This window comes from Crocuta crocuta, unplaced genomic scaffold, assembly GCF_008692635.1.
Source record: "Crocuta crocuta isolate KB4526 unplaced genomic scaffold, BGI_CrCroc_1.0 scaffold41, whole genome shotgun sequence".
Classification (NCBI taxonomy): domain Eukaryota; kingdom Metazoa; phylum Chordata; class Mammalia; order Carnivora; family Hyaenidae; genus Crocuta; species Crocuta crocuta.
Genome location: NW_027529428.1, coordinates 7528468 through 7541849, shown reverse-complemented (window position 1 = coordinate 7541849; position 13382 = coordinate 7528468).

Below are 13382 nucleotides of genomic sequence, written 5' to 3'. Positions count from 1 at the left end.
ATATCTACTTCTCAGGATTTTTGTGAAAATTGAAGCAGTTTAAAAATTATGTCTCAACTTATCTCATGATAGGAAAATAAGAAGAATGGCATTAGGATATGACTAATTTGAGAGGAGTACATGAAGATGAGCTTCACTAGAGGCTGAAGTGATGCCACTGGGTAGCAAGAAGTAGAGAGAAAATTCTCAGGAAGTGAAGAAGGGAAATAGACATTAAAAGGTAGGAATGCATCAAAGTCATGATGAAGACAAGGGGCTTTCTACATATTTCTTGGCCTTTCTCACTTTTGCTAAACAAGTTAACAGAGAAATAGAATCAGCTGTTAAGAATAAAGGAGTTGAGAACAGATTCTGGCTTTTCTTCCTCTTCTCATTTTATAGATATACTCAATATATTCTGGAACAAAGGGGAGAAAAGGAAATATATATATATATATATATATATATATATATATAGAACAACTCATAGGAGCCACATATTTTATTAAATTTTTAACACACTGACACTATTCAATACTAAAATGATATAGCTATATTATCTCTTTTTTACAGATGAGGAAATTCAGGTGCAATGAAGTTAAGGAGCCTTTGATCACACAGCTCATTAAGTGGCACAACATAGATCCAAACCTAGACTATCTAAATTCAAAGTGCACACTTTTATGTGTGACACACATAACCTCCCTGAATGTTATGTTCTTTCTTCCTGTTGTGCCCAAAGAAAAGGTAGGTATGCACATTGTACCTGAGCCAAAATTTTCACAAAGCTCATTTGTGCCTAGCCCTGGGAGACACAGAAGCATATTATATAATACACACACACACACACACACACACACACACAAACACACAAATACACATGAATATATAAAAATATGTATGTGTATGTAATACGCATGTATAAGAACACACACGTATATGACAAGGATAATAAAAATCCTTGTGAAAATGAATGATTTCATGATTGACAAAGGCTGAAATACTGACGAGTTCATTTTCCATACATATCAAATTCAGAAGAACTCTACTCGTAAAACAAGGAGACAGAATTCATGCATCCTATTTTCAGTTACCAATCTGCATTAGTACATTAGAGAATGAGATATTTTAAATGAACAAATAATTTAAGAACTTTTTAATCATTATGTTTTTGTATGCTATATTATACTGAATACCTTGTCGCCATAATAAACTTAATACAACAATTGTGGTAGATGCATTCAATGAGAAACAACTAGTGTATCGTATTTAATATTCAGTGCTAAAACAGCAATGTATCGATCTGGGAGGAATTAAAAACAGATCTGTGTCTTACACTGTTTACAAAATTAACACCAGCTGAATTCAAACACGGATTGTTTTCTTGCAATAGTGCAAGAAAATCTAGAAAATTCACACACAATACTAAACACCTAGAGTATCTAGAACTTCAGAATTTACCAAGTGAAATTGAAAACATTTGTATACAAAAAAATATAGCAAGCAAGATCAACAGATATGTGATATACCTGGAAAAAATGAAAATGCAAATATCAGACCCTGAGTTCATTTCAGTAATACACAAAAAGTTCTTGCAAACTGGCAGGAAAAAAAGACAAAACACACAGTATAAAAATGAACAAAGATGAATACGTAATGTACCGAAAACAAATCCAAATGAGTACTATACTTGGGAAAATGGAAACTGGCCATTTATTAGGAAAATAGAAATCAATATAATGATTTAATCTCAGAAAATGTTTAAATGCTCTAAAACTTAATGTTGATATGGACACGAGGTGAAAGGGTAGTCAGATTGTTGGTTGAAATGTAATGTGACTTAACCCTGTTTGGCCTTCTGTTCTAGAATTCTCAGTATATTAATCTGTAAAATGAGAATGTGATCATATCTACTAAGAAAGAAAAGCTTATTCCTTTCCTAGAGAGCTATTCTGTAGAACCAAATGTACTGATTTATATTAGAGCTGATATAAAAAGATACCTTTTTTTAAGCATTTTATTTTATACTTTTAATGTTTGTTTATTTTTGAGAGACAGAGAGAGCACAAGCAGGGGAGGGGCAGAGAGAGAGGAAGACATAGAATCTGAAGCAGGCTCCAGGCTCCAAGCTGTCAGCACAAAGCCTGACATGGGGCTCAAACTCACAAACCACAAGATCATGACCTGAGCTGAAGTTGGCTGCTTAACTAACTGAGCTATCCAGGTAACCTTTTAGAGATACCTTCTGTAGAGTTAGTTGTTCAAGGTAATGACAAACAAAAATAAAAACAGTATCAAAAAACCAACTGTGTACGTGTGTGTGAGTATATCCATTAATACATATCTACATAGCTATATGCGGTCTATAAAAGGTTACTGACATATGGGGAAAGTATATATATATATACACACACTAAATTGTTCATATTGGATTATCTAAGGAAGAGGAAAGGACTGTTGTAAGCAGGAAAAGGAAAGGGAAGAAGGAAAGAAAGGTGTCCATGCTAAAACCATGCATCTCATTCCACTTACAAGGAAGAAAACAAACAAACAAAAAGGTACAATATACCCATTATAGCAGTGTGAATTAAGTTTTTTCGTTTTGTTTTATTTTGCCTTTACCTATTTGGATCAAGTAGAAAGATAATAGATCAGTATTTAGAGAGTTCTTATTTATGATATGATAATGACCTAAAAATCAAATTAATGAAGCCACATCATAAATTAGGTTAATAAAAAACCACAACTGCATGTAGAAGCAGTGAGCTAGAAATATTTTTTTCAAAGTTCATTAAAAATAAGCCCAACTATATTGAATAAAATAAATGAAATAATGTTTTTGGAAATTAAATTAGCCATTTCTATCTTCTCATAATGGAGCCTTTACATTATCTGAAATAGAGTGAAAGCCAGGAAACAGTTTCTAGCCAATAACTGGCTAATTGATAGTGAATGATCTAGAAATCTGTTCATTTAAATTAGACTGTGATAAGTCTTAAAGAAAAACTAGAAATTTTAAGTAAAATTGCTTAAGCTGTCTTTTTTTTTTTTTTTTTTTTGGTAATTTTCTTCACTTCAGTTTAAACTGCTGGAAGCTGATCCTTTTCATTCATGTCCATGTTTAAGGAAGTGCTGAAGGTCATAGCACTCAAAGCCACCCCCATCAGGCATCCTACCAAGATAATCTCTAAAGAGGTCAGAGGTGGGAATGACACAGAGAAGTGGTAGATTTTACCAGTCCAGTTCAAGGAATTTCTCATTCTCCTCATTAGGAACCTCTTCTCAATGAACAGATAAAGAGTTGCAAGGAAAAGGCAATGGAATTCCCCATACTTTATGGAGATTTATTTTTTCATGAGAAAAAGTAACAAAACATTTGCATTCTTTACAGAATACATAGTATTTTTACTGAAGACAGATTATTTAGTTGAGGTTTACCAGGGCTTGACTGAATTGTGTCCCACCCCAAATCATATGTTGAAGCCTTAACCCCCAGAATGAGTGTCCTTGGGGACAGGGCCTGTGATAAGGTTATAAAGGTTAAATAAAACCATAAGGGTGGGGTCCTAATTCAACAGGGCTGGTGTCCTTTTAAGAAGGGGAGAGATTCTGAAATCTGGCCATGTGTAGCAACATGGATGGACCTTGAGGGTGTTATGCTGAGTGAAATAAGTCAGGCAGAGAAGGACAAATACCATATGTTTGCACATATAGGAGGATTAGGAGGAACTTAACGGAGGAACAAGGGGGAGAAGAAGGGCAGAAATGGTGGGGGAAAGGGAGAGAGGCAAACCATGAGAGACTCTTGAATGCTGACAAAAACTGAGGACTGATGGATGTGGGGGGGGAGGGGGGATGGGCATGGAGGAGGACACTTGTGGGGATGAGCACAGGGTGTTATGTGGAAACTAATTTGATAATAAACTATTCGTAAAAAAAAAAAAAAAAAAAGAAGGGGAGAGATTCCACAGCTTGCATCCTACACCTGTAAGGACATGGAGAGAAGGTGGCCATGTGGAGGCCAGCAAGAGAGTCCCCACCAAAAACTGAATGGTGCTGGCACCTTGATCCTGGACTTGCAGCCATCAGGACTATAAGAAAATACATTTCTCTTGTTTAAACTACTCAGTATATGGTATTTTGCTTTGGTGACCTGAGCAGACTGACAACTAAATAGTAAAACAATGTGCCTGTGTGTTTTTGATTTCATCTATTGTTGCCTTGATTCTTTTGATCTCTGACAAAGGTGATGAATATTCATTTGAGTCAACAGTTTCATTATAATCATTTTTTTAAATTAAACGAGAGTGCACTTACTATCAAATTCATTGTACTTGAAAGTCCCTATGGTTTTATACTGCAGTTTATCTCGACATACTCAGTGTGTATTTGGAGAATAAGATTTTGGCATTTTCTGTTTTTTATACTTAAAAATAATCATATTTATATAATTTTTCTAATGTGGAATTTGACATGATGGTTAAAGCTTACTCCTGATACAAAATTCAGCTCCTCCTTTATGCTTCAAGATAGATGTTTAAGAATTAGTATCTGGGCTTCAGTATTTTAGGCTTACAAGTATAAAGAGTTTGTTGAATGTCAACTGCAAGATTTTTATTATACAAATGAAAGCACTGACTAAAGGAAATTTAAATGACTTACCCTCAATTATAAATTTTGTCAGTGGTGAGAAAGGGAAAATTTTGCTAGCACAGTGGCTGTGAAAGAGTGAAAACTGCGACACAAACCACATCTTACAAAGTGTACCTTGAATCACAAAATAGATCAAAAGTACCAGAGAAATCCTGTTTATGAAGCGTCATCTAAACTCCTTCTTCACAGTCTACTTAGACCCACGTGATTTAGATAAGACCGCATACAAACTGATCAACAGTGATTCCACACGGATTCACAAATCCTAAAGATAAAGACCTCCTACAATTCCAGCAACCTCTCCGTTTGTGACCAATGCTTCCCAAGTTCATCCTGTGACTCCAACACCCAAAACTCCAGAAAGTCTCTTTCCCTGACTTCACTCCCTTTCTTCTGAGGTATCCTACAAATTCCCATGGTGTGTAGTCTCTGTTGCTGCAGCAAGTAATAACTTTTGACCACAGGTGTTCACCTAGTGGTCTTTTGTTGATGGGGATTAATGTTAGTTACACCAAGAGCAAGAAATCATAGAATTCTTTGGATCTATTCCAAAAAGACTCCCTCTTCCCCTCCTTCACTCTATTTCTGTCAAAAATCCACGCCATTGTAAAACTCTGATTTCTGGTTAAAAGAAATCCTATCTTTCTACTTTGGTCTTTATTATTCATTTATTTATTTCTCACTTTGAAGATTACAATGGAGAGCATCTTAAAGAATATTAGTTTGTGAATTTAGCACCAATGGCAAAAATTGTATATAATTAAAATACTCTACAAGCGTTATCTAAATTCTTGACTAAAAATAATATATATTGTTTTGTATAGGCAAATATTAAATATAGTACATTTATATCTTGATATAATTAGATATCATTATAATATAATTTAAAAAGTTACATATTCCACATATTCATGCCAAAGTTTGATAGGGGAATTTAAATTACTGTTAATTCTTTTTTTCTATTTATTTTTCATAAGCTTCCATAGATGTTTTCTTCCTAATTAAAATTTGCAAGTGATATAAATGTATTGTAATACTGACAATCCAGAGCCTACTGACATTATTTCAATATCTATGTGTTCATTTCATTTGAAATCATAATAGTTTTCAGGCAATATGTAGTTATTTTATTAAAAGATCATGCTAAGTGAGAATGTGGAAGATCTATAGAAGCTACAATGCTGGATAAGTCCAGCCACTGCTAGCAATTAATCAATGAGTTAGTCTTAAAGTACTCCAAATATGTATTTTCAAATTATTTTCAAATTACATAAAAATTAGAAATACTTAAAAAAGGGGCACTTGCATGGTTCAGTTGGTTAAGTGCCTGACTCTTGATTTTTGCGGCAGGTCATGATCTCATGGTTCCTGAGTTTGAGCCCCATGTGGGGCTGTGTGCTGACAGTGTGGAGCCTGCTTGGGATTCTCTCTCTGTGCCTCTCGTCTGCCCCTACTCTGCTTGTGCTCCCCCACCTCAAAATAAATAAAAGCTTTTTAAAAATTTAAAAATGAGAAATGCTGAAAACAAAACTGTCCAATAAAAACTAGAAATACCTAAAAAACAAAGTGTACAATAATTCCATAGGTGAGAGCATTAGATTTTTCTCAGAGTGTAAATATCATAAAAGATCTTTAGTATACACTTGCTTATCTAATGAAAATATGTAACAGTACGGTAGAATAACATCTGATGTTTGAATCTGGAAACAGTATTTGAATTTGTCTATTTCAGATATTTGCAGTATTAATTTGGACAAGTCACTTGGATGCTCTATGTTTCAGGTTTATTGTGAAGTTCAACAGGAATGACACAGACATAGAATATTTTATGAGCTATATAAGGAACCTACATATACATGCAGTTAAAAGTAGAGGTTCTAGGGGCGCCTGGGTGGCTTAGTCGGTTAAGTGTCCAACTTTCACTTAGGTCATGATCTAGCGGTTTGCGGGTTCGAGCCTCGCGTCGGGCTCTGTGCTGACTGCCAGCTTAGAGCCTGGAGCCTGTTTCAGTCTGTGACTCCCTCTCTCTCTGACCCTCCCCTGCTCACGCTGTCTCTCTCTCTCCTAGAAATAAATAAAACATTAAAAAAAATTAAAAAAAAAAAAGTAGAGGTTCTAGAACCTCATAGCAAAATAAGTGATGTATTTTTAAAAAGTGAAAATATTTCATGATAGAAGAGTCTTTTTCAGTCTCTCTCTGTCTCTCTCTATTTTTTGGGAGGGGGTCATGTGTTCACTATTACATCAGGTTAAATACTGCTTGGCAAAACATAATGAAAAACACATTTCTACCACATGGAAGCTAAATGACTTTAATATAATCATTTAGCTTCTCTGAACCCTCGTTTTCTCATTTGCAAGTTTGAGATAGAGAAGAATAGAGCATAAATTTACAATCAGATGAGGGTACCGGTCAAGGTGACTGAAATAGCAAAACAGTACTGACCCGTTCCACTTTTTCTTCAACTGGCTGGTGTATCAATGTTTCTCTCTTTTGTTTCTGTGCCTTCCCTCTTCCTCCAACAGATTATCACCCCACTCTCCATGTCAAGGCTAAAACACAAAAGAAAACAAAAAGTCAAGTTACTTCCCAGGACTCCAGGCCAATTCCCATCGCCCTTTCAATATATTTTAGCGGAGGCATATTTATATTTCCACATGACAGGCTCTGTTTGCCCTAATAAAGAATTATCATTAGTCTTTCCTTGCCATGCAAACAAATAAAAGGTACAAGAACAGATGACATAAAGAGATGGCTTACTGTTTCGGATTCTGCGTCTCCCTCTCTCTCTGACCCTCCCCTGCTCATGCTGTCTCTCTCTCAGAAATAAATAAAACATTAAAAAAAAAAGAGAGAGAGAGATGGCTTAACTTTAAAAAATATAATATTCTCTTGATTTTTAATACATGCCTTCTCACCAAATGTTTCTGTTTATTGTTGAGAAGATTACAAGATGCTATAACTATATATTCGCACAATAACTTGTGCGAGATACTCAAATACTCAAATGAGATGTCCTTATCAGTTAATGTAATATTGACTTTTGGAAGCCACCAAAAGTCAGGAACCAGGGTTAGCACACGAATGAATAGTCTGTATAGTTGCTGATATGATAATATTCTTTTTTTAAAAAATATTTTTATTTATTTTTAGGAGAGAGAGAGAGAGAGACAGTGTGAGCAGGGGAGGGTCAGGGAGAGAGGGAGATACAGACTCTGAAATAGGCTCCAGGCTCTGAGCTGGCAGTCAGCACAGAGCCCCATGTGGGGCTCGAACCCACGAACTGCGAGATCATGACCCAAGCAGAAGTCGGACGCTTATCCGACTAAGCCACCCAGGCGCCCCTATAATAATATTCTTACATTGCCATGTTTTACTCAGAAATCAGATGTATTATTACCACACATGACAAAAATATCTTTTGCTTAACATCAACATTTATTATGATTATAAATTATAGAAACATTCTTTTTAGTTTTCTTAATGCCAGCTAGTATGAGTTACGTTTACATCTTTCAAATAAATTTTAATAAAATAGACTAAAACATGTCTTAGCAACTTGTCTATTGTGATAGGAAAACATACTCAATTAAAAGCAGTTGAAAAGTATAAGCATTGAGTTGAGAAAAATAAAGCCAGAGAATATTTAATTATGTGATGAATTCAGATTATGTAGGCAATACTGAAAATTATGAGAAAGAAATCCCAAAATATTTTTCCCCTTTTGGTGGCAGAGTTTTCAAGTTGTGAATTAATGAGATTGTGTTTTTAGCTTCCCACTTCATATTGCCCTATTTTAGATCTCCATAAATCATGTCTAATTTTTTAGCCAAAAATGAATGAAATGACAAAAGCTTTTAATAATTCATAAAGCAGTAAAAGAAACAACTTAAAATTGTATTCAGCCAGCAAAAACAGAAACTCTGTGATTTCTTTTTTTGATTGATATCCACATTTTCATAGTAATTATGCAATAAAACATAACTTCACATGGATTATTTGGCGTGAAGTATTTTAAAGAGACTGAATCTGTGCAGACACGTAGAAATTCAGTTCACATTTGTAATGGGAAAAATCTAACAGTACCAAACATTTTTTTAAGTTTATTTATTTATTTTGAGAGAGATCGTGAGCAGGGAAGGGACAGAGAGAGGGAGAGAGACAGAAAATCCCATGAAGGCTCTGCAGTGTCAGCACAGAGCCCCGCAGAGCCCAACATGGGGCTCGAACTCACAAACCGTGAGATCATAACCTTAGCGGAAACCAAGAGTCAGACACTTAGCAAACTGAGCCACCCAGGCACGCCAGCACCAAATGTTTTGATTGGAATGAGTGGTTGAGTTTAAATAATTTTGGTTTACTTGTATTTATATTTTATAAATATGGTAAAGATTTCTTTGGGATTCATTTACTCCTTGGTCTCAAATGAAATTCTAGAGATACCTGGATCGTCATTACTTTTGAATCTTAACAATTGGCTATGTCATGTTTAGCTCCAGACGTACAGGAAAGCAACTGAGGAGTTTTGCTAATTTTAAGGAAAACTGCATGAAATCTTTAGATGCCACTCTCCTAATCCAGGTTTTTGTGGCAACAGTTCCCTAATTCTAACTGAATTAAGTCCTAAATTTCAGACTACATTGGCAGTTTTCCACTTTGGGGACCGTTAAGGAATGATCTGTCTACCTTCAAACCCTGTATGTTGAAGCACTAAGCCCAATTTGACTGTCTATATTTAGAAGTAAAGTCTTTGATGAGGTACTGAAGGTTAAATGATATCATAAGGTTGGGGCCCTAATCCTATAAGACATGTACTGTTATAAGAAGAGTTGGAACCACCAGAACTTCCCCCCTTTCCACATGCACACGAAGACGCAGCAAGGAGGAGGCCATCACCAAACCAGGAAGAGAGATGTCACTAGAAACCAACCCTAATGGTGACCTTGATCTTGGATTTCTAGCCTCTAGAACTTTGGACAAATAAGTTCTTGTTTAAGCCACTCCATCTGTGGCATTTTGTTATGAAAGCCCTGACAGGCTAATACAGGGCTCGAGTCTCTCCTTTGAGTCTCCACTCTTCCTTCTCCTATGTAACTACATTACTTTTAGCATCTTTCCTTTAAATCTTCTTTCTTCTTCCTTATGGCCTACATTTACCTGATAGAATTCTACCTACACTGTAAAGCCTGTGTCAAATCCACTTTGAAAATAGTTCTGTTTCTTTTTTCCCCACACGTTCCCTTCCCCCAATAGCATAAAATATCTACTGCTTGGAGTCCCATTAGCATAAAGTATATCTCCGGTGTAAACATGATATGTTGATTCATGTTTTATCTTTTTGGCCATTTGTCTCACCTTCTCTGCTAGATAATGAAACAATATATAAATTAGTTAACTATTTGAGCCTCTGCTGCGTGCCAATTTATGCTGGTGTTTTTTGTTGTTGTTGCTGTTGTTAAATAAAAACTTGAAAAAGGAAAATAATAATGATAGTAATAATAATGATAGAAAAGAGAGAAAGGTAAATGTCAACTCAATGTAAGTAAGTTGTTTCTCACAATCATAGGTGTTAGAAAGAAAGCAATAGTGTCTCACTATCGCAGTAGATTTTTAAACAAGAGGTCGAAGATAAAAGTCTTTTATGGGGAACAATGGGATCAGATTACCTCCATCTTTTCTTTCAATTACTGATACAGGGCTTTGAATACAGATGTAGCAAGTAACTTTTAGTTCTATTTATTTGAGTTGATTTTGTATCGGGCTAAGTAACTAGTACTGCCCCTATGCAGTTAACAGTAGCGAGGTCTGTGTAACTAAACAAAGGTAAGCAATGCAAACCAATTTCTATCTCACTACACTGTATGGCTTCCTTAATGTGGACCTCATCTGAGCTCACTATTGAATTTGTGGGGATAAGAATCAATTCTCTCATTTAGAAAGAAGAAGCTATGTAAAATTTTGCCCCAGATTCTTTACTTAAAATAGTTCCCAGTACAGAACATTTTCTTTCTATTTTTCTTCTCACTCCAGCTGCCTAAAAATCTTTTTTTTCTCCCTTGCTATCGTTTTATGAATTATTCTGTATCTGCCCTTAACATAAGATTTCATGAAACAATAGAGATATCTCTGTCTCTCTAGGATATGCCTATATTCTAATGGAGATTTCGGGATGCAAAGTAAAATATAAGTAGGCTGAGAAGTACTGACCTGGAGATAATCTTGTGGTCTTTATTTTTAAAATTAAGTTGAAAATTAACATAAATTTCAGGTAACCTACTTGACATATCAGTTTTTTAAAAAATGTTTATTTATTATCTTTGAGAGAGACACAGCATGAATGGGAGAGGGCAGAGCGAGAGGGAGACACAGAATCCGAAGCAGGCTCCAGGCTCTGAGCTGTCAGTACTGGGCCCCACGTAGGGCTCCGACTAACGAATTGTGAGATCGTGACCTGCGCTGAGTCCGACACTTAACCAACTGAGCCACTCAGCCACCCCAATATACCATGGTAAGTTAATAACTAGTTGTTTGTCTTTTAAAGCATGTGGAAATATTTTTACAACATATTGTAGCACTACTTTCCCCTGGATGAGGTTTGCATCTTTAATAGAAAATACATTTTGATAATTCTTTATTTCAGAATATATATCAAATCAAATTGGGTTTCTTCCCAATTAACCTAGAGCATGCACATTTTCCGTTCATTAGAGTAAAAGTTTCACGGTTATTCACTCCCTCCTTTGAAAGATTATATATTAATGTCCTTTGCTATGTAACTTGTCTCTAAAAGATTTGTCTGTAAAAGGAGTCTCCTTCTCTATTCAACTGACTTTAGGCTTGGCCATGTTACTTGCTTTGGCCAATAAAATATGAACAAAAGTGACAGTGTATCAGTCCTGAGCAGAAGCTTTAGTGGCCAATACATATGTACATCAGTTTCTTATTTCTGCCACTGTCATGAAAGAACAGCATATATTCAGAGGTTGCTCCTACCTTAGTTCCAAAGTGGGAAAACATGAGGAGCAGACCCACAGTCCCAGATCAGAAAACTTGAGTCTGACACATAGCCTTGAGTAGCACCATAGCTGTCCTGAGGACAGTTTTGTAAAAGAAAGAAGACTGCTACTGTAAGCCACTGCAATTTGGGATTATTTGACGAACACAGAATAGCCTTATATAATATCTACCAAAGACAAGCTTCACTATCTAAGACCTGAAAAACATCTGGCTAGGATCCAAAGATATCCAAATCTAGCTTATTTCAATACATTTATCTTTGGTTAGAACATTTAAAAATCCAACAAATTACGTTTTTAGGCTTATAACCTTTAAATTTTTCTCTGGAGACTTCTACTTCTTTGTAGATGGAGTAGACATATTTCTTTCTAGTTTTCCCACTATGTACAACTGAACCATTCTGTATAAAACAAAGAGAAGGCTCTGAAAGATGGAGAGAAGGAAAGAGATTGCTCAAGGACCTCAGAAACAAGGATCAAAATGGTTTAATATCCTAGGTTTTCTTTTTGCCTCATACATCCCAGAGTTGAAGCTGAAAAAACAGGCAACAAGGAAATAGTGAAGAGCACAGGCAAAAGATTCACAATGAAAGCCTGTTTTCTAAACAGGCTGTGTTCTATCTAAAGACAGGACTTTTAGATAATAATTGCTTTATACTCCAGCCAAATATGACAGAAAAACTATGGCCCTACTCCAGCCACACGAGCAAATGCTGAGTGGGGAAGGCTGACTTCCACACTTGCAAGGCTGTCATGAGGCACCTCAATATCTCTACTGGGATGATATCAGAGAATGCCAAACAGGGGGATGGAAACTTCACCACCAACGGAAGGTAACAAAGAGGCCACCTTGCCCCCTCTCCACTAGAAAACTCTGAAAGGCAACCTAGAGGAGAGTCAAAAGGTTTACCACTACCCAGTTGTAATGAAGTCGCTCTCACCATAATGCCAGTGGAATCCCCAAGAGGATCACCCCAAGAGCCCAATGTGGGGCTCGAACCCAGGAACCGTGAGATCATGACTTGAGCCGAAGTCAGACGCTTAACTGACTGAGCCACCCAGGCGCCCCAGAAGATATTTGTTAAAAGCAGACACTTATCAAAAGAAAATAAGAGTGACTATATTAATATCACATAAAGAAAGTTCAGAGCAAAGAAAATTGCAGGAGTCAGGAAGGAACATTATAGAATGATAAACGTTTCAATCCACTGCATAAAGAGGATACAGCCATCATAATTTTGTGTGTACCAAACTGTTGTTGAACTATAAAATATTTAAAACAAAACCTGAGAGAAATGATAGGAAAAACAAAGGACTGTGTTCACAATTATAATCAGAGATCTCAATATCCCTTTTCCAACTACAATGAGAAAGAAAATCCGCAGTTACTTAGAAGAGTTTAATGACCCCATTAATCAACAGGATCTATTTGGCATTTATAAAACATTCCACCCCAAAATAGTAGAAAACATGGACTTTCCAAGTTTCCATGGAACATATACAAAATATATCATATCTTGGGCCATGAAATAACCTCAAGCAATTTTAAAACTTGAAATCATACAGAGTGTGTTCTCTGACCACAAAGTAATCAAACTAGAAATCAGTAATAGAAAAAATCATGAGAAAACTTGAAACATTTGAAAATTAAATCACATACTTATAAATAATCCATGAGTCAAAAAAGAAATTTTTTAAAATATTTTTTTTATTTATTTCTAGGAGAGAGATAG